Source organism: Bidens hawaiensis, unplaced genomic scaffold, assembly GCF_021521415.1.
Source record: "Bidens hawaiensis isolate Kalapana, Puna unplaced genomic scaffold, B.hawaiensis_p1.1 tig00002153_1, whole genome shotgun sequence".
Classification (NCBI taxonomy): domain Eukaryota; kingdom Viridiplantae; phylum Streptophyta; class Magnoliopsida; order Asterales; family Asteraceae; genus Bidens; species Bidens hawaiensis.
In genome coordinates, this window is record NW_027491115.1 from 2,451,049 (window position 1) to 2,473,150 (window position 22,102).

The following is a 22,102-nucleotide window of genomic DNA, read 5'->3' on the forward strand; positions in this document are numbered from 1 at the left end:
CTTAAAACACTCATATGCATACATTCCATGTCTCTCTTCGGTCCCCCCTTCTCTTTCTAAAAATTTCAAAAAAATGGTTGATTTCAATTTATTTATTTATTTATCAATACTTATGGTATATCAAGTTAATCCATTATGCATTTATCAATAATTTGGTCATTAAAACTAACAATGTGAAGGAAAGCATTTAAGCAAGAATACATGCATATCTTTCTTTATAAACTAAACTCACTTCATCATCTTACAAGCTCAAGAAACTAACAATGTGAAGGCAAGCATTTAAGCAAGAATACATGCATATCTTTCTTTATAAACTAAACTCACTTCATCATCTTACAAGCTCAAGAACAAAAATTGATCATATGTACTTAAGAACTATAACATGTATGTATATTCACCAGGCATCATTTACAAAAATTTAATCAAGACAAAGTTATAATCATGCATGTATGTATGTGGGTGAGTGTTTGTCACCTACCATACACACATACTTTAACCCACGGTTCACACACGCATGCATGTACCCACTTTCTTTCTGTAGGACCCCGAATCCCGGGAATCCTACAGTTGGTAATCACATCCACAATTTTTCACAAAAATTTAAAAAAAACAAACGATTCGTTTTTATTAAGAACAAGTTCAGAGTAAATAACAAACGAAATATGTAATTATATAAAGAAAATCACAAACATGTGTACAAGTGTCCAAAAATCAAATATAAATATAATATCCGGTTTATTGGAAATCCTCGACTAGAAATGCCTTCAACCTTCCGAGTAGTCCCCAGCACGTCCAAGCGATAACCTCCAATCCTTAACCTGAAAATCAATCTAACATACACACAAAGTCAGCTTGAGCTAAGTGAGTTCAAGTTTTTATAATAGACATTTAAATAAATCATTCCAAGTGTTTAAATGCAAAACGGGATTATAAAACATTCCAAGAGTTTAAATATAAAAACGAGATTATAAAACATTCCAAGAGATTAAATATTAAAACGGGATTATATAACATTCCAAGAGTTTAAATATAAAAACGGGATTATAAAACATTCCAAGAGTTTAAATATAAAAACGGGGTTATAAAACATTCCAAGAGTTTAAATATAAAAACGGGATTATAAAACATTCCAAGAGTTTAAATATAAAAACGGGATTACAAAACATTCCATGAGTTTAAAATATAATACGGGATACGAACAGTTAGGCCATCATCAACACTAAGTATTCGTACTTAGACATCTATATACATCCATATATTTATATCCCTATAAAAACCGTCCAAATAATAACATCAGGGTCGAGCACACGTACAACCCAAACACGTAACATCTCATCCAAGTAATAACATCAGGGTCGAGCACATGTACAACCCAAACACGTAACATCCGATGATGATCATGCCACACGAGTCTCCCCCCTCAAGGGCTTTTTAGGGCCCGCCACAGGATTTAAGAACCTGAGTCGTATAGTTTGGCCCTGTCACACCCCGGCTAGCATAATGCGGAAGCGGGAATGTAACAGACACCTCTGGTATCAACACATTGTTTATAAAGAAACATTACAAACTAATTTACAATATATTACATTTCTTTGTTCTATCATTGTTTTACAATCTAGGTAATACAAACAAAACTAGTTCGTTAACTATACGTCCTTACTACTAACGCCCTTGCTTCTATTCACATAGCATCAACCACACACTTCAGGCAAGTAACAGATCACCAAATTACTCTGATTTAGGTACACCTGAAAAGCAGTTTAAAACGGGTCAACTACTAGAGTTGGTGAGTCTCACGAGTTTCAAGAAAACAGTAATGAGTATTCACAAGTCAACACTTGTAATCATGAAATAAGTATGTATGTATGTAAATGATGTAATTATGCTAAGCTACAGTGAAGCCTTGACTGTATGTGCTGCGTGCATCCATTTCCCACGCTCAATCAACCACTGTGGCCCCTTTCCGCCCACAACATGCCCCGATAGCGATGTCTAACACTACATAGCCTGTATGTTTAAATATGGTCATGTGCAAACGGCGCTATGTGACACGGCAACCAGGCCGATTCCGTTTGGGTTTGTCAAACCGATAGTACTATTCACAAGCCACCGGCTCGAAGTTAATCACTGTGATCGTGGGGACTTTCGTGTGTTAGCACTTAGATAATTCACATCAATACATGTTTCAGGTATGTATATGTAATCAAACATGCTTTTCACCCCAAAAGTTCATAAAACAGTTTAAAAGTGGGGTCATGAAACTCACGGTTTAGTAGATATTCAGTACTGTATCAGCTCGTGGTTTGTTCGATCTGCTATCAATAGTTCCTTTGCAGGTTTGGCTCGTTTCCGACTTTCTAATCAAGTTTTCAGGTTCTTGTGCTTCTATGCAAGCTAGGTACAAGTCCTTGTTTTGGCTCAAATGTCACAGGCCCGGCCAAGATCACCATTCATCCGTATGCAAACACAAAGTAGGCATACACAATATTAGTAGTCGAAACGACTACAACATCACCAAATATAGGCCAAACAATAATTTATATATATATATATATATACATACTATAACATTCCAAGGCCAACTATATACAAGCAAGCCTATATAAAATAGTTTAAACGTTTCATCAAGAAAAATCGTTTATTACTAGGAATTAATACTAGGCCTAATAGCAACCTCGAGCCTAGACCACAAGAAATTTTAAAACCCGAGTAATATATTTGACCCGTCAAAATGATGATCACTCCACACGGGCCTCTCCACCACGGGATTTGAAAACCCGAGTAATATATTTGACCCGGGCGTGATTACCACGCACACACATATCAATAAGCCTACTCACATCATTCTTAGTCACGAGGAACTAAATATCATCACACAACCGTAGGCTATAAGGTAACACATACTCATACATACATACATACCTCCATACATTCATACATACATATATATATATATATATACATTCATATATATATATAGCATCCCAAGACATTCCAAATTACAAGTAAGCCTATGGGCCATAAGGTAATATATATTAATCAGTCCAATACATGAACTAAGTAAATAGGTCTACTCGCATTCAATTACTACCAAGCCTATTAACATCATCGAGTCTAGACCATATTCAGGTATATAACCTTAAGGAATATAAGACCATAAACGAGTCTACAATATCCTAACGCATAAAATATAGTTCACAAATAGTTTCATAAATGCACAAATATGAAATAATTTGTCCGTGAACCCAGTTGTCTCACTTCCCGCTTGTGGTACTTTATAAACGACATCAAGATGTCTCACATTGCTCGGATGTACAAACCCAACGTGAGCTCGAAATCTCGGTACCCAATGTGCAAATTCTGACAACTTGAGAGGTTTAAGACACTTGTTATGAGAACCAACCTCATTGTGCATGGTACGCATTTGTTGCATCAATACGTTCTAAGAAGCGAGTGCGTAATACGAGGCTTGATTTGGTGAAGCCATGATTTTTCAATTATCAAAAAGTTAGGACTTGAATTGACAAAGTTTAAAACTTGTATCACACGAATGGCTACTGTTCACACGAATGAACACAATACTGTTTATACGAAGGAGTCTTAACGAAAGGGTTTTGGAAAATGGTGTATAAATAACGAATGAGCAATCAGACGAATGTGATCTGAGTAACGAATGAGTTACGGATGGTGTTTGGATAGCGAATGCCTATAGTGTTTTAACGAATGACAGGTTTAGCAAATAAGGTTTTCACGAATGAGAATGAATAACGAATGATCCGTTATTTTCACACGAATGTGATGTCAAACAAATAAGGAATGAGGAATCATCCAAACGAATCAGTCGTCATCCTAACGAATCAGTCTTCAACAGAGTTCATCAATGTCCGGAATTCAAAACCTTTCAAACCAGTCCAAAACACCCTAAATCCTTTCTCAATACATTCAGAAATTGATTCCAAAACCTTTACGAACTCAATCCAAAATCAAATCCACACTAACCAGACCTCAATTAATCCAATTCAAATTTCATGTTAATCCGGCATTAACGTAAAACTCAAATCAACCTCAATTCCTTATCCAATACAGTCCAAAACTCAATCAAATCTCCATTACCATTCCAAATACCATTAATCCAAACTCTAATTACCTTTAACTCATTCAATTACAATCAATTGAAACACTCTATTTTTCCGGAAATTGATTAATCAATCAATTCATCGTTGAATTAATCAATTATGAACAGAAACGATACAATTAAACTTGAACAAAGACGAAGATCTGATCGACAGGCTCTGATACTACTTGAGAAATCCTGTAGAGCTCGAGCCGGATCTACATCAGTGATAACATCGTGTGTTCATGATGAATATACGATTAGAACGAGTGATTACGTTAGTGTGTGTTTGTGTCTCTTTTCTAAGAGAAATTAGACAGAGTAACGATGCAATACAGTTATCAAAAAGACTTGTTATTACATTAAATATAAATACAGAGTATATATAGAGATGACACATTCGTTAAGTTAACACTTAACGAATGGTATCATTCGTTACATTATAATCTGATGAATGAGCTAACTCATTCGTTATACATTACATTACGAATGGCCCCACATTCGTTGTGTTCCATTCGTTAAGCAACATTAACGAATGTAACTACATTAAGTCAAATGTGACACATTCCTTACGGGGTAACGAATGTGTCTCACAATGGAGCGAATGGGCTAATTACCAAAATGAACTTACATTAATAAAACATAATATAATAATACGATAAAGACCGAGACGCTCGTTTGATGTATCAACAGTTTATAACTAATTAGATTAGTTAAACCCAATTGAGGGTTATATAAATATATGATATTTTATAACCTTAACCTGAATACTAATAAAGTCCATCTCTTTCATCCTCCACCCCATTCGCCGGTTAACACCACCACTGCCGCTGCTTCATCGCCTGTCGCTGCCCAGCCACCACCGCCCGTCCAGCCACCGCCACTGGACACCGCACCGCCGCCGGAAGCTGTTTCCTCGTTGACCCATCATGCAAAAGGTACGCCGTTAGAGTGAGTGCGCTTGACTAATATAATAGAAACTCAAGGCTCTAAGCTCCGCTCCTTCGACTGATTGTTCGCATCGAATCTCAGGTTCTCTATTGCACTCCCTAAATAGGGTTCTTTTTACCTTTTCCCTCACGGTACTTGTACGCTATCAGTCATTGAAGAATACTTAGGCTTAGAGGGTAGTCCCCCTTTCTCATGTAAAAGCGATTAGAATTCGAACACGCCGCGTTTTACTGGGAAGGATCGAACCATGGGAACGAATCTACAGGGCTATCACCTTCTTTGGCTAGATCTTCCATCCTCTTCACAATTATAGCCCTTGACTAAACTAATCTCATAAAAAGTCAAGGGGCTTGAAAGCTTACCTGATTATTAGAGAAAGGTTTGGAACCCTAGTTTTGGAGTTTTCGCACCAACCTAGGTTAGCCACCAGAGGCAAGCGTTAGACCGTAGCTTGCTGCTGAAAAATGTAATAAGCTACTCTAGGCTCTCTTCGCTCTTCAAGCTCCGCCCCCTTACTCAACGTCTTCATCAACAAAGAAAGCCCTTTCTCCAGAAGAGAAGAAGGTAAGCGTTAGACCGCAGCTTGCTGGTTTTTCCATCATCAAATCAAAAAAGAAAGATAATGAAACCTGGCGAAAAAGAAATGAACGCTTTGCTAAGGAACGAAGCTTCATCTTTGTTTTTCTTCAAAGCCCCAATCCGCTCTCGCTCGCCGCTACTAACGGGGTCTCGGTTGATTTCCCTTCCTTTAGCTACTCAGATGTTTCAGTTTGCTAAGTTTGAAAAGTCCAAAGAACGCAGACTAGCCACGGAGCTTGGATACGGTTTCCCGATCGGAGATCCATGGATCACAGACGGTATCTCCCCATGGCCTTTCGCTTATGAAAGCGTCCTTCCTTCTCAATGTCCGGGCATCCATCCAATGCATTCTTTTCGATCTTGTACCCACGGAGCGGTACACTAAAAACCAAACTCTTTCCAATCAAGACGAAAAAAAGAAAGAATAGCAACTACATCAACAACCTTGATTCCTGACATGAACGGCCGCTTTCTTGGAACTAATTCATAGCCGCATGAAATCCGTTCGTAATAGAACTAACACTATATAAACAAATATAACAAGTGTGCAACAGCATCAACCAACGGAAAAACGTAGCCACGGACGGTGCTATAATATACCCCAAAAAAAGGGAAGAACTCCTTCTCAATCCCATTCGTACCATGTCTACTTCTTTACTATGGATCATGTTTACGGAGGCTAATGTCGGTGAATCGGTTAATATGACATAGATCGGAGAATGGTTAAACGCTTCTTTCGGAAAGAACTCCTTGCTAAGTGCTTCAACTTTCGACTAGGGCAGCAGCTCCTTCTTGCACAACTCCCCCGAACAGCCCAGATCTGATTCACTCTCTGAACCTCTTCGTCGATTCCTAACCTTAATAGCTTATTCAAAAAGTTTTATAGAGTAAGACCGTTACTAAGAAGGAAAACCCCGACAACAAGCCCAAGCCCTTCTTCTCAAAGAGCACTAGTTGCCTTTCAAATTCTAAAAAATCCAGAAGGTGTTATCCAACTTCTTATATTCTTTGATTTAATTCAAAAGAAGTTCGCTTTCTCTACTCTTCAAAAAACACAAACTCGCTTGAATTCATCATTGGACTGGTTTTCAGTTTAAGAGTAGTCCCCTATTGTGTTGATGCCCCTATCTTCAAAGGCAGAAGAAAAACATCATATTTGAATGATTTAGAAATGAATATCAAATGACGGATGGAAGGCCAGGTTTCTTTCTTTTGGTGGTAAGCTCACTCTCTTAAAATCAGTCCTTTCCCCTATTCCTATACATACCTTGGAAGTGTGGTCTCCCCCTACGACCGTGATTTCTAAGATGAAGAGTGTTATGGCTAATTGATTATGGGATTCCAATGGTGAGCACATGCACCACTGGATTGCTTGGGACAGCATTTGTCAATCCATGAAGGAGGGTAGGTTGGTAATTAGACAGGAAATTTGCATGCCAAACTTGCGGGGGCTTATGTTGTTGGTCAGTTTATCTAGGGCAAGTTTATGAGATCTAAATAGGGTCATCCATTGGATGTGGAGTCTAAGCCTATCTTCTTTCTGAGAATGACCAGCCAGCTGGGTTGGTTTGGCTATTCTTTTCTATTGAAAAGGAGTCAGCTATCTGCGTGAGTCATCTTCTTCTAGGCTCAGCTGGACGACACGGCATTCTCGTTTAAATAAATAGATGTCGGCCGTACTTGTGATGGTTCCCAAGGATCCAATATGACCACTTCACTTAGGTCTACGTTGCCACGATATTGTTCTATAGAAGCGGGCGGGCTGTTAGAAGTTCATATCGCTTTTTTATGTCGTAGGGGAGGGATTGACCTTTCTAACGCATATTCAGTCGTACCAGCATGGCCCCACTAATTTCTTTTCAATCGGAGCATCCAGCCGCGCAACCCGGTTCTACTTGACAAAGCCTGTGCTCGTACAAGGAGGGAGTTTTCTTTACCCAACCCTTTTTTTGATAACAACGCAGAAAGCCCCGACCCGACATTCATTAGTTTCGAATGAAAAGTGCCCTGCAGCACCTACTCCTATCAAAAATCATGTTTTTCCCGATGAGGATCGATGAACTCGATATTGATCTACAAACCGAAAACAAACGGTGAATGTTTCCGTGTGTTTCAATACTAATCGGTGAACGAAAACGACCGAGTACGAAGACGATACGTAAATAGTAACTCGTTGAAGCTAATTATAAAATTCGGCAGAGATTCGGTACAATATGTGTCTCGTAAGGAATATCGGTTGTGTGTAACTGCCTAGCCTCACTTCTAACTAACTGAATCCGTTTTATACTACATCACACATTCGTTAGTCTAACAAACTCTCATTCGTAATATACTAATCAGCTCATTCGTTACCTACTCAACAATCACCTCCCCTTTCGTTATAGTTTAACTTCATGCACATTCGTTATGTAAGAATGCTCCCATTCCTTCATTCGTTATGTTCATTCAAATCACAGCCACTCGTTACTATCTTGCCATGCTCATTCGTTATGATCTTTGTTTTCCACATTTTTTAGCCTTGCATGTCATACTATCCAACCTTCGTTCGTTAAACTTGTTTCCTTCCCATTTGTTAACTTTTGCATTGACAAAGCGACTTGTCGGTTTAACTCCCAACAATTGTCACATTCCATGTACTAACAAACCCCCCCCCCCCTTGAAAATTGCTGGAGTTTGTTTAACTTTTAGTCTTTGTCGCTTTCAGTTGATCTTCACGTGTGTCTTTATACATGTAATGCCATGTAGATAATGTAGAAAAACTGAAGAAAATGCACTAACAAACTCCCCCTTAACATTAGCTGTACGTCTCCATCTTTATCAGCATCAATCTTGTACACACGATTAGCATCTTCACTCCCCCTTAAGTCGAATAACTCTGCCATACCTTAAATTCACCATCTTGAGAAAATTCAAGGATTGAATTATCATCACTCTCATCATAACTGCAGCCAATCAACACATTCCATCAATAAACCGTAAAGTTTATCTTGATTTAACATTTGAGCACAAAATGTATGAACAAAAATGTGTAATGGTGAAAACATTTTTTTAACTCGGCAAAAACAATTTGAAAATGTGTATTACTTGTCGGAAGATCAAAAATAAATTGAAAAGAAAAATCTTTTTGGCTTTTAAAAACTTTATACTAAAACACGTCCAAAATATTTTTGATTTTTCAAAATTTATATGAAAATACACCTAAAATCTTTTTTTGTTTTTCTCCAAATAACAAAAAAAAATTAAAGCAGTAAATGTAAGCAGTACATATTTTTGTGAGAAAGATCGTGACATGTGATCATATTGACTAGTAACGTCCTAGACTACACTTCAATTTTTGACATTATTATGCACGTAACCCAATGATGATTGCAAATATAATTGTCCATTTTAAACTTTATACAGATCCTTCAGTAACTTTACGATACGTATTAAGGTTCAATTAAGCACAAATCTTATGTGGATCCCACCTATCAGACACAATTTTTATATCTCTTATACAGTGAATTTAACATGTATGTGTTTCATTTTTCTTTAAATTGATTACCTGTGACTTATGCAAAAATAAAAAAATAGAAAATAAAGTAGAAAGTTAAAATTTCCCCTTAAGATCGGTAATACTACACGCAGATAAGCTTCCATTTTAACAAAATAAAATGATAAAAATAAGTTGAAGTTGCATAAAATCTTAACTCTCAATTCGGATAATCCCGTATTATCGCGCGGAGAAAGTCCAAGATTTTATACGAAACACCAAGAAAGTAAAGCAGAATATTCAAATTTTATCCCTCAGGTCAGATAATCTTATCGCGCAGGAGAGGATCCAAGATTTGAATAAAAATAAAGAAAAAAATAAAGTTGAATTTCTTTGCAAAATGAAAAGAAAAATAAGTTGAATTTATTTGCAAAATGAACACATGCACGCACAGCAATCTTAAAACTTTTTGGTACTTAATAAAGATATTAACTATTCATCAAGATGTAACACCACTAGATTTGGCAAGCATTTAGGTTTATATCTTTTCAGCACTTATACGATATGTTAAGCCTATCATACACATCATGGAATTGATCTTACGGCACATTTTAGTCTACTTTATTCATGTGTTAGGCCCGTTAAGTCAATGTACTATCATTTCCCATATATGTCGGATCCCATTTCTCTAGTTTTATATTTTTCAAAATTAACAACATATTTTTGTATTTTTATATTTTTCATATAGAAAACACAATCTTTTTGGATTTTTCTAATTTTCTCCTCCTAAAAATACAAACCATAAAAAAAATTGTAGAAAATAATGAAAAATGAAAACGATCTTCCAACATGGATAAATCTTTTGAAAATCTTGTTCACCAAAAAGAAATCTTGCATTTTAAAAGGTATGAAGGTGAACAAGTTTGCCGATTGAAAATTTTATGAATTATAAATCTTTGCAAGTAACAATCAAATCAAAGTTAACAAAACCAATTTGCCGAGATAATCCACTACCAACAAATTTGATTTAGCAACAATCCATATGACGCTGATAGATCTTCTTGGATATCCCAGCACAAAAACTAAATAATTAATGAGAAACGGGAACCCAGACCATAGTCTTAGGTGGACCAGTATCCTCAACATGATCAGCACATGTTGATGGAATCTTTGTTTTCCAAGCTGGTAACGGTTTATCAGCTTGTTGTCTCAGAAATTTCACATTATCATAATTGTGAGACGTGTCAAGAGATTTTAACAATGAATTAAGACAAACTCTTTGTTGTTTAGCTTTTCGTTCAAGTGTCTCAAATTGCCCAAAAGTTAATGAAACCTTGTTAACAGCATCTGGCAATTTGAGTATTCTCCTATAAGGACAATCAACAATCAAATGTCCTTTGACATTTCAATAAAAACATTTTCTCATTTCAACCCATGTCGAAGATGATTCTGTTACAAGCTTAGACGCGGAGGGTTGAATTTTCTCACTTTTCTTCTTTTGGAAAAATTCAAGATTTGAACACTGTGCAAAATTTTCCAATGCATCAGAACCAGTAGATTTGACAAATATGTTATGTTGAAACAACACGGGTTTAGATTCCTTTTGGGGTTTTGATCTTATCTTTTCCATTTCCCCAATAGGCATCACTGATGCATCACGATTAAGAAAATCTGAGTGATCACAATTATAAACTTTTTCAACACACTCAGGTTTAACAAGAACTAATGGAAAGAGCTCATCAACAAACATCTTATCAACACCTTTTACTTTATAAACTTTCCAGTTTTTACCCTTAACACTCGGTTGTGAAAATGATTTTGCTATCTTTTTAGAAACAACCTTCTTCTCACATGTCCTTGGTGTAACAATCGTTTTTTGTTTACCAGTTTTGGATTTCTTAGCAGTTTGTGGTTCACAAAGAATATGATTTTCAAATGGTATATTGTCATTCTTATGAACCACCACTGGTTCAACCACATATTCAATAAGAACATGATTATTATTCTGACAGAAAACCAGATTGCTTTGAATATGAGATTTTGGAGTTAAACAATTTGTTTCTTTCTTAATAGTCGTCTTTGGATCAACTGGTTTAACTTTATTCTCATTGATTAATTTAACCTTACTAACAGTCACAGGTGGATCTACTGTCAGTGTATAGTTAATGTCCACTTTGTAGGTTCCTGGACGGATCGTACACGGGATATCGCTAACAACGCAGGTGCGGAATCCCTGCGCAGGTAGTTACGAGTGTAGAGATAGAATCACACGAGCAATAAATCAACCACGTTATATTGATAACCGAACACGTGACTCACGGTCACTATTACAGAAGATAACACGTAACAATATGAAACACACTGAAACAAACCCTAAACGACCAACTACGTAAACTGTTCGCTGAACAGTATATAAACACGACAACTTCGCCACAGGCGAAGTTGTCAATAACTTCGCTGATTCAACAAGTTCGCCATAGCGAACTTGTTGACAATTTCGCGCTTTACATAAATAATCAAATTCAAAACATAATTACATTACAGACTCGATTACAAATGCTAGACTATGAACTACTGACACACATGTACCAACAGACTCCCCCTTGGCAGTAGCTTCATATCTTGATCTTCAAATCTTGAGTCTTGTAATCTTGCATCTCTACGCATGCGCCCCTTCTCTAACACATACCGACACCACCCGTTGATGTTTCCTAGCTTGATCCTTCCAAGCAGGAATGTAGAAGATCTTTTTCTCGTTGACCGCCTTCAGATCAGCCTTCGATAGATTAACAAGATGCATCGGGTCGTAAACCCGAAGTACTTCTTGTTCATCCTCATCTTCCATTACCGCCTCAGCTGTCTCACAATCCACGTACCACCATTTTAGATCTTTGAGCACGTCCTTGGGCATGAACTTCATCGGTACTTCTTTAAGGCACCGGATCGGTTTGTATTTCATAACCATCCAAGGTTTTCCATCAACTCTCAGATCTCTATCCTTGTCTTCGACAAGTTTTCCTTTTTGTGGTTTCAGTAGCTCAAACTTTTTCTCTTTAACGCACTCTTTCCACACGATCTTCGCAATGATTCTAGCCATGTTGTCTTCGCTTCTGTTTACCAATCCCAATCTGGCTAAATCTTTTACTTCACATTCTGGCAGTGTGTTTAGAGATCTCAACTTTCTCTGGAAGTACTGAATGCCATCGTACCTCTTGATCACGAAGAGCCGCAGCTGCTCGTCATATAACCAGCTGATAATACCTTTCTTGGCTTCCGCGTATCCCTTAATATTGTAACTTTTTCTGAACATCTTAGGGACCGCCGGCTTCTTCGTCTTTACGAACCAGTGGGCACAACCTTCCTTCCATTTCGGTTGTTCCTCCCACTCAGCATCTTCCTCAGCATTCTCATCACCCAAACCTGTTCCGTCAACCTCCGGAATCTCATGTTCCACGGAGTTATCAACAATCTCACTTTCTTCTAATACGTTTTCAACCGTAATCTGTTCTCCAATCCTCTCAATCTCATCCACTGGCAGCACATCATCTTCCATCATAAACTCATCATCCTCCTCATCCAACTCTTTCAATGCATCTATCATGTCTTCAACATCATCATCATTATCAACTGCTACAACATCGTCACCAGCTGCATTTGTAGACTCCCCCTCAGTTGTGGAAGCCCCAAGAGCCTGAGAGGTTCTTGGCAGCTCACCACCTGCACCTTCTGGTGCATTGGGATCATCGTCATGATCTTCTCTTCGTTTCGTCCTCAACTCATCACCCCTACACGTCTTCTCCCCCTGAGATGCCAAGAATGCCTTGAAGGCATCTATAATTTTACCGTGTTCTACCAGGAGGGCTGCTTGTAGTCGATTGGATTCCACTAGGCTCTGAATGGTCTTTGTCTGATCAGCAACAATCCGCTCTAGTGAAGTAATCCTCTCGGAATCTGATGTAGGCATTGGAGTTGGCGGGACATCAGCAGAAGTGACCGCAGGTGGTACACTTGGTAACCCTGCAGTAGAAGTGATGGTCGACTCCACAAATCGTGCAACCACCACCATTTTTTTTTTTTTTGGAACTTCGCCCGTAATTTCAAAATCAGCCCTTTAAGTTTGAATAATCTTGCACTTAACATTAGAAGTTTCCGAAAAGAGTTAAACAAACATGATCATGTCCAAGTAACCAGTTTTATAATAACACAACTACAAAAATAGAAAAACTTATAAAATTTAACGAAATAAGGGATCAAATTTCAGTCTAGTCAGGGACCACTATGTTTTAGAAAAGATCCCAACAGGAATCATACTAACTACGTGACTGTCACTTGGATCCATGTTTAGCTGTATTATGACATAGAGAAACAGGTTGTAAGCATGTAAATAACTTAAATGGTTTTCATCGTTTCTGTGATACAGATTAAGGTTCAGTGAAGCTCAAAATTTAAGTAGACAACAACTCAGAGATAATGATGTCTTCTATCTATTCTCAAAGCGTATTTGGCTATACCCAAGTCACCCCGAGTTGACTTCGACCCATAATGTCTGATTATCTTGTAGATACACGATGTCTGCCTCCCGTTTTCTTCTAACTCCAGACTTGAGAAGTCTTGATTGTTACTATGTCTCATAAGTATTTAAAAATATACACGTTTTTTTTTTTTCTTTTTTTTTTTTTTTTTTTTTTTTAACCAAACTTCTTATTGACTTCGGAGTACTAAACCACTGCAAGTCCCGAATCTGGATCACTGCAGTATCTTGAAATGCTTTCTTCACGGGAATCAGAACACTCACGGGCTCGTGTATGACTGGGTAGTCGCTTTTCTGCCTATCCTTCGAAAAGATATGTATGAAGACATACAAAAACTCTTAAGGAGTTTCCACGTAAATTCGAGTAAATTTAAGTTAGTATCACATACACTTTTACGCACCATAAAAATTACCATGACATACAATGACTGTTCTAAAGCCTTTTAAGCCTAATAACTTCACTAGTTAAGCACACACAGTTAGTATATACATCATTTTCCAAGGTTGGATCAATTTTCTGTTAAACACAGCATAGAACTTCTTACGACGTAACAGACTCGAAAAGTAATTTCATTTCCCAAAAAAAACTTTAATTTCAATCGCCCCAGTCACATCAAAGTCGTCAGGTAAACGGCTATCCTGAAGATCCAATGGATCAACTTGACCGACCACATACAAGTATGTGTCCTTCTTACTAAGTATGACCGACTAATTTTCAGCAACTGAAAGAACACACGTCATAGCTGCCCCGGTTACTTTCAGTCTTCCGGTTAATGGCTATCCTTATTTTCTAAGTCGAAAAACGAGGACCAAAACATATCCGAGGATATGTCCATCAAACTGAGGTAACCGACTAATTTTAAGCAAAAAATGACCTTTTTTTTTTTTTTTTTTTTTTTTTTTTTAAAAAAACAAAGACATGGTTACTCGGGATTGATCATCCCGTTTAGCTCAATTAGGTTTTGAAATCTGGATTTATCAAACGCTTTTGTAAACAAGTCAGCAAAATTTTCAAGTGTATCAACTTTTTCGATCTTTATCAGTTTCTTCTCAGCACAATCCCGTATGAAGTGATGACGAATGTCAATATGCTTAGTTTTACTGTGCTTCACGGGATTGTTAATTACTGAGATGGCGGCAGTGTTATCAATTAAAATAGGAGTAAGTAAGAAATTCAGACCATAGTCGCGCAATTGTTGCTGAATCCACAAAACCTGAGAGCAGCAGTTGGATGCTGCCATGTATTCAGCTTCGCGTGTTGAAATTGCAACTGATGTCTGTTTCTTGCACTGCCAGGAAACTAATCTTCCTCCAAGAAACTGACAGCCTCCTGTTGTTGACTTCCGACTCTGATTACATCCACCATAATCAGAATCTGTATACGCCACCAGTTCAACGTCTCCTCCCTTTGGGTACCACAACCCTAGTTTCGGCTTGCCCTTAAGATACCGCAAAATCCTCTTCACACCTTTCATGTGAGATTCCTTTGGGTTTGCCTGAAAACGAGCACAAAGACAAACAGAAAACATTATATCGGGCCTAGAAGCAGTTAAATACATTAATGAACCTATTATCGCCCGATACAGAGTAGGGTCCACATCTGCGTCACCATCTGATTCAGCGCCCAATTTGTGATTGACGCAGATTGGGGTGTCATATGGAGAACTGTCCTCCATCTTGAATCTCTTCAGCACATCATGAACATACTTTGTTTGATGAATGAACATCCCATCCTTCTTCTGATCAACCTGCAATCCTAGAAAGAAGGTTAGTTCACCCATAGCACTCATCTCGAATCGTTTCTTCATGACAGCTTCAAAATCCTGACACATGGATACTCTTGATGCAGCAAAAATGATATCATCCACGTAGACTTGAACCAGTAGGAAGTCACATCCTTCTCTCTTCACAAACAACGTACTGTCAATCAATCCTCTTTCAAAACCATTTTCCAGCAAGTAGTCTGATAACGTTGAATACCAGGCACGAGGTGCCTGATGTAACCCATATAACGCCTTGCTCAACCTGTATACGTGATCCGGAAAGTCTGGGTCAGGAAAACCCGGAGGTTGCTCAACAAACACAACCTCATCAACTTTCCCGTTAAGAAACGCGCTCTTCACATCCAACTGAAACACCTTCATCTTTTTAGATGCAGCAAACGCCAAAAACAATCTAATCGCTTCTAACCGGGCAACAGGAGCGAAAACCTCATTGTAGTCAATACCCTCTTGCTGATTAAAACCTTTAACAACCAGCCTCGCCTTATTTCTCACGATAATCCCCTTTTCATCTCTCTTGCACTTGAACACCCATTTCGTGCCTATAGCATGCACATTCTTTGGTTTTTCAACCAAAGTCCAAACTTCCATTTTTTCGAACTGAGCCAACTCTTCTTGCATGGCTTCGACCCACGAGCTGTCCTTTAAAGCCATTTGATAATTCTTCGGTTCGACTTGGCTTATGAAGCAAGAGTACAAACATTCGTTCATGATACCTGTATCTTTAATGCTTGTATAAACACAGGTGTGCTCATTCAAGCTACTTCTGGTTTGTACACTAGAGGACACATCACCTATAACATTCTCCAATGGGTGATCTTTGTGAATTCTCGTGGTCGGAACAGCACCGACATGCAAATTGTCTTCCAAGTTTGAAGAGATCTCATCTATGGTAGTTTCAGGCTGAGAGTGAAAAGGATTAATAAACTCATCTTCAGTTGAGGCCGCAGGGGTATCGATAGGGTTTGATGTGGAAGGCTGAGATTTTTCTGTCATCTGATGTTGCACTACCTCCTCTTCCTCATCAAATATCATCTTCGTCACTGCTCTTTCGTCTTCTTCAGAAATTTCCAAAGTAGGTACGTTAAACGACTTAAAAAGTTTAACATAGTCAAACAGCTCAGCAGGTCCATTGCTTGGTTTTGGCGGTTGGTAACTAGTAATGTCGGTGTTACAAACCACCTCCACCTTGCAAGTTGTCGTATTGAAGACCCGTCTGTTGGGAGTCCCAACAACGTAACCGACTAGGATTCCCTCATCAGCTACTTCACCAAATTTCGAATTAGTCTTCAAAATCGAACAAGGAGACCCAAAAGGTTCAAGACCGCACAAGTGGGGCTTCCTTCCGTGCATAAGCTCGTAACAAGTTTTTCCAAGTCTCTTAACGGTTAACACCCGATTCAGAACATAGCAGGCTGTAGCAACTGCTTCAGCCCAGAACATCACAGGAAGCTTAGAGTCTGCCAGCATAGTTCTGGCTCCTTCAATCAACGTTCGGTTCTTCCTTTCAGCTACTCCGTTCTGTTGTGGAGTATACGGAGCGCTGTATTGGTGCTCAATACCCTTCTGAAGACAAAAGATTTCCATCTCAAAGTTCTTGAACTCTGTCCCATTGTCGCTTCTGATGAATTTAACTGATTTACTCATGACGTTCTCGACTTTTGTAATTAGATTCTTCACCATCTGAGTCGTCTCGTCTTTCGTTTTCAGAAAATATACCCACGAGTATCGCGAGTAATCATCAGTTATCACCAAGCAGTAAGAAGTACCGCCTAGACTTTGTACATTCACCGGACCGAAGAGATCCATATGAAGTAGTTCTAGAGTACCAGCAATTGAGTTGATCGTCTTGGTGAGATGGCTTTTCTTGTGTTGCTTTCCCTTCTTGCATGCAATACATTTGTCTTCAAAGTTAAAACTTTTTAAGGGAACACCCATCACAAGCCCATTCTTGACAATGAAGTTCATCTTCCGAAGATGAATATGTCCCATTCTCCTGTGCCACAATTCTGATTCTGATTCGCTTGCTTTTGTCATTAAACAAGATTCTCCGGTGGCCATTTCAGTAGACCTCATGTCCATCACATATGTATTCGTTTCACGTGGAGCTTTCATTACTATCCATTCATCTGGTATCTGAAAACCAGGCTTCAATACTATCGCTTCATTCTTCGTGAAATGGACAGTGTAATCTTTATCACAAATTTGCGACACACTCAGCAGATTGTGTTTTAATTCCTCCACAAAATTTACATTCTCAAGTGTCATTCTCCCATTCGACACAGTTCCTCTACCGGTAATCCTTCCACCGCTTTCACCAGCAAAACTAACTCTAGCTCCCTGAACAGGTTTTAAGTCTTGCAACAAGTGTTTGTTGCCTGTCATGTGCCTGGAACAGCCGCTATCTACAATCCAAAGATTGTTTGCAGCCCTGTTCAACTGTTCCTGCACAATAAAACAAAGAGTTAGAATCTTGGGACCCAAGACCAATTGGTCTTGGATCGATACGTCCCGTACCCTGGCTTTCTCAAGTTAGCGTCAGGATAATTTCTGTAAGTCCTGTTAGGGAATCTCCTTGCAGATTGGGTGTAATGCCTTCCAAACCTTTGAGAATTGAAAGTGTTATATCTTGAGGTTTGGTTGTAAAAATGAGGTTGGTCTTTATGAAAGCTTGAATTCGTTACATTTTGGCATTTTTTAAAGTTTTCATTTTTAGCAGGAACAAAATGACGCTTATTCTCAATTTTATTTGGCTTCACACCTCTGAATCTCGGCTCCAGAGGGCAATCTGCAACTAAATGCCCTAATTTGTTACATCTAAAGCAACACCGACTCTCCGATTTCTTGTCAAATGTTGGTTTGGATGTAGAGGCAGTGTTACCAGCCGTTCGTCTCACATAAGGTGGGACATACGGGTTGAGTGGAGTACACTTTTTAGAAGATTTATTTTTATCTCCACCGGGAGGTAACACTACATTCTCTTTCGTCTTCCCAGATTCGGACAACTTATCCGAATCCGTTGAGACTGGACTTGTAACAGAAATATTTACACTAGAAACAGGCGAACTCGTTTCGCCACAGCTAACACTTGATTCTACCCTTGAAATCTTAATTGGAGTTGTCTGATTAACCTCGAAATCAACAGATTTCTGAACACTCGGATTATATGTGTAATTGTGGTTAAAGGGTGGTGGAACTTCGTGATATCCGATTCCTCCCCTCTTTGCAGAGGTACCTGGATCACTCACGAGGTGATCAAGGATGGCCGAGGAATTCCTGAACTGCTCAAGTTTGCGGTTCAGTTCCACCACCTTTACCTGGTGGTCAGCAATCTGTTTATCCCGATCAGCAATCACTTTAGTTTTTTCCTCCAAAACTTCATAACTAAGATCAATTATTTCAATTTTCTCAGCAAGTTTAATTTTTAAGCTTTGAACATCTTTTTCACATGCTTTTATTTTAATTTTATAACTCGTTTCTCTTGCTTTCGTAAAATGGTGATCTTCTTTAATAGTTTTAAAGTCAGCATCTAAATGGACATACTGATCAGTTATCGTTTTAAGTTGCTCAGACAAATTCTCACAACTAGTACAAATAGTTTTAGGACTTACCTCTGAGCGATTATCTTTGTCATTTGCCATGAAAGCGGTTTCTTCTTCATTTGCTTTCTCAATTTCTTCAACCTTCTCACATTCTTCAGCTTCAGACTCAGCCATGTTTGCTTGCTCACCAGAACCACTTGAATGCAGGTTCCAGTTGTACTCACCTGCTTCTCTGGTCAACATGGCGTTAATCTCTCTGTTAACTCCAGAATGTTGTGTAGGCCGACCTTGTCCTCGTTCAACCCTCTCATTTCTGCATTCCTTGGCAAAGTGCCCGTACTGTTGACAATTATAGCACCTTACCTTGGATTTGTCGAACCCAGGCCGACCACCTACAAACTTTCTCCCAGTTTTGTTCATAAACCGTTTCACACGCCTCACAATCATTGCCATTTGCCATTGCAAGTCCATCTCCTCCAGATCATCAGCATCGATCTGGTCGTAATCCTCATCTAGTACAGCAGGGTCCACAATCTTCCCCTGGATGTAGTTTTCGTAGGAAGCAATAAATGATGCATAGACTGCAAACTGCTCTTCAGCAGATTTTACACTCATAGGCATCTTGGAATAACTATTGCTTGATGCATTTGCAGAAAAACTACTTGTGGATGCTTGAGGCTTTGAAGTACTAGATCCTCCAGCAACGAAACATACATCACCATTCGTGTTTACAGAAACGTTTCCTTCATGAGACGAGTCAGAACCTGACTCCCCTTTAGAGTAATAAGCAGCAGATTCAGGCCTCGAACTTGAGCCTGAGTTAACCTTTGCACCATACATACCAGGGTCTTGTATCTGATCTGTAGGTGTTTCTTTTCGAACCATATTAAGCTCATAAGTTCTGAGCTTGTTCACTGCCGTTTCAAGATCATAATTAGGAAAGTCTCTGTCTTCCCTCATAAGAACGGTGTACATTTCCCACTTCGGTGGGAGAGCATCGAGAAGTTTTTCAACGATCTCTTCTTCTCGGTAAGCAATCGAATAATTGCTAAGCTCTGTCATTAGATGATAGTATCTGGTGATAATATCATCCAGCGATTCGTTCTTCAAAAATTTGAAGACGGAGAACTGGGTCTTCAAAAGTTTTACCTTCGATGCACGGATACCCACATTCCCCTCGAATCTATTTTCAAGAGCATCCCAAAGCTCTCTTGCAGAAGTGTACTTTCGGAACGTATGGAGAACCTCTTGAGGAAGTGCCATTGTTATCGCAGCATGGGCCTTGCTTTCGGCCTTGTACATTTTCTTTTCTTCGTCCTCCATTTTGCTGTACTTCTTAACTACGTCACGGCCTTCGTATTGCATAGTTGGAGGGATATATCCATCCTGGATGCACACCCACATTTTGGCATCCTGGTATTTGATGTATTGGATGAATCTATCCTTCCATGCCACGAAGTCAGTTCCTTTCATCAGCCTCGGGGCCTTAGTGGCAGACCCCGCTTCTACTTCCATCTTGACCAAATCGGAGATGTTGATCGACGACATCCTTGCAAAAACCTGAAAAACCTAGAAAAACAAAAAAATATTAAAACAGCTCAGTAGGCGAAGTTAAGAATAACTTCGCTTGAAGGTTAACTTCGCTGAAAGAGAACTTCGCTGAGATCTTAAATTCGCTTGAATTTGGCGATGTTAAAAATAACTTCGCTTAGCTCTGGCGAACTTATGAGTTGAGCGAACTTGGGTATGAAGCGAAGTTGCGGATAACTTCGCTAAGGCGAACTTATGAAGTGAGCGAAGTTGTGGTTAACTTCGCTAATCCTTATATCTTCGCCAAAAACCCTAATTCCAGCGACGGCAACTTCGCCTGAAGAATGGTAACTTCGCCCGATGAACGGTAACTTCGCCCGATGAACAGGGAAGTCTGTTCAGATCTGTTTTCGTCAATCCAGCAGCTCCCGATCAATGCAAAGGCTTGAAAATGACTGTCAAGCACTAGCAAAACTCAATCCCAACAAAAACACGTCCCGCGAATAGGTCAAACGAGACGTTTTCTACACCCGCGTGAAATCCCGAACCTCACAATCGAGCCGATCGGCTCTGATACCAATTGTAGGTTCCTGGACGAATCGTACACGGGATATCGCTAACAACGCAGGTGCGGAATCCCTGCGCAGGTAGTTACGAGTGTAGAGATAGAATCACACGAGCAATAAATCAACCACGTTATATTGATAACCGAACACGTGACTCACGGTCACTATTACAGAAGATAACACGTAACAATATGAAACACACTGAAACAAACCCTAAACGACCAACTACGTAAACTGTTCGCTGAACAGTATATAAACACGACAACTTCGCCACAGGCGAAGTTGTCAATAACTTCGCTGATTCAACAAGTTCGCCATAGCGAACTTGTTGACAACTTCGCGCTTTACATAAATAATCAAATTCAAAACATAATTACATTACAGACTCGATTACAAATGCTAGACTATGAACTACTGACACACATGTACCAACACACTTCTTTTAGATCTACCGTGTCTGGTCGAATGGTGTAATCATTTTGAAAAGGAGGAGGGATTTCAACAAACCCTAAACCAGCTTTACCACCCTTTTGGTGATTGTTGTTAACTTCAATGATTTCATTGAGTAGAAAAGATAAATTTCTAAATTTATCCAGTTTTTTCTTTAACTCCAGCACCTCATTTTCATGCTCAGTTATTTTGGTTCTCAATTCCAATATTTTTTTAAACTGTTTTTCAACGATTATTAATGTACACCCAACCTGTGCTTTCAAATCATGATTGCTAATCGACATGGCATCAATCTTATCTTTAGATTTTTTATTATTTTCAGCCACTTGTCGATAGTTATCATGAGCACATGTTAAATCAAAAACTAATTGCTCATTTTGGTGATGAATTGATTCAACTTTAGACTTGTATTTACCACACTGAGAATAATCAATTTTTTGAGATTCATCAACAACAGATGAATTTAAATTCTTAGCACAAGTTTCACAAACGAACGAATCAGATGGTTTAGAAGATACCTCAGGTGACGTTGGCACGGAATCATAAGATTCATAAGGATTATCAAGAAGAATCACCTAGGTAGGCA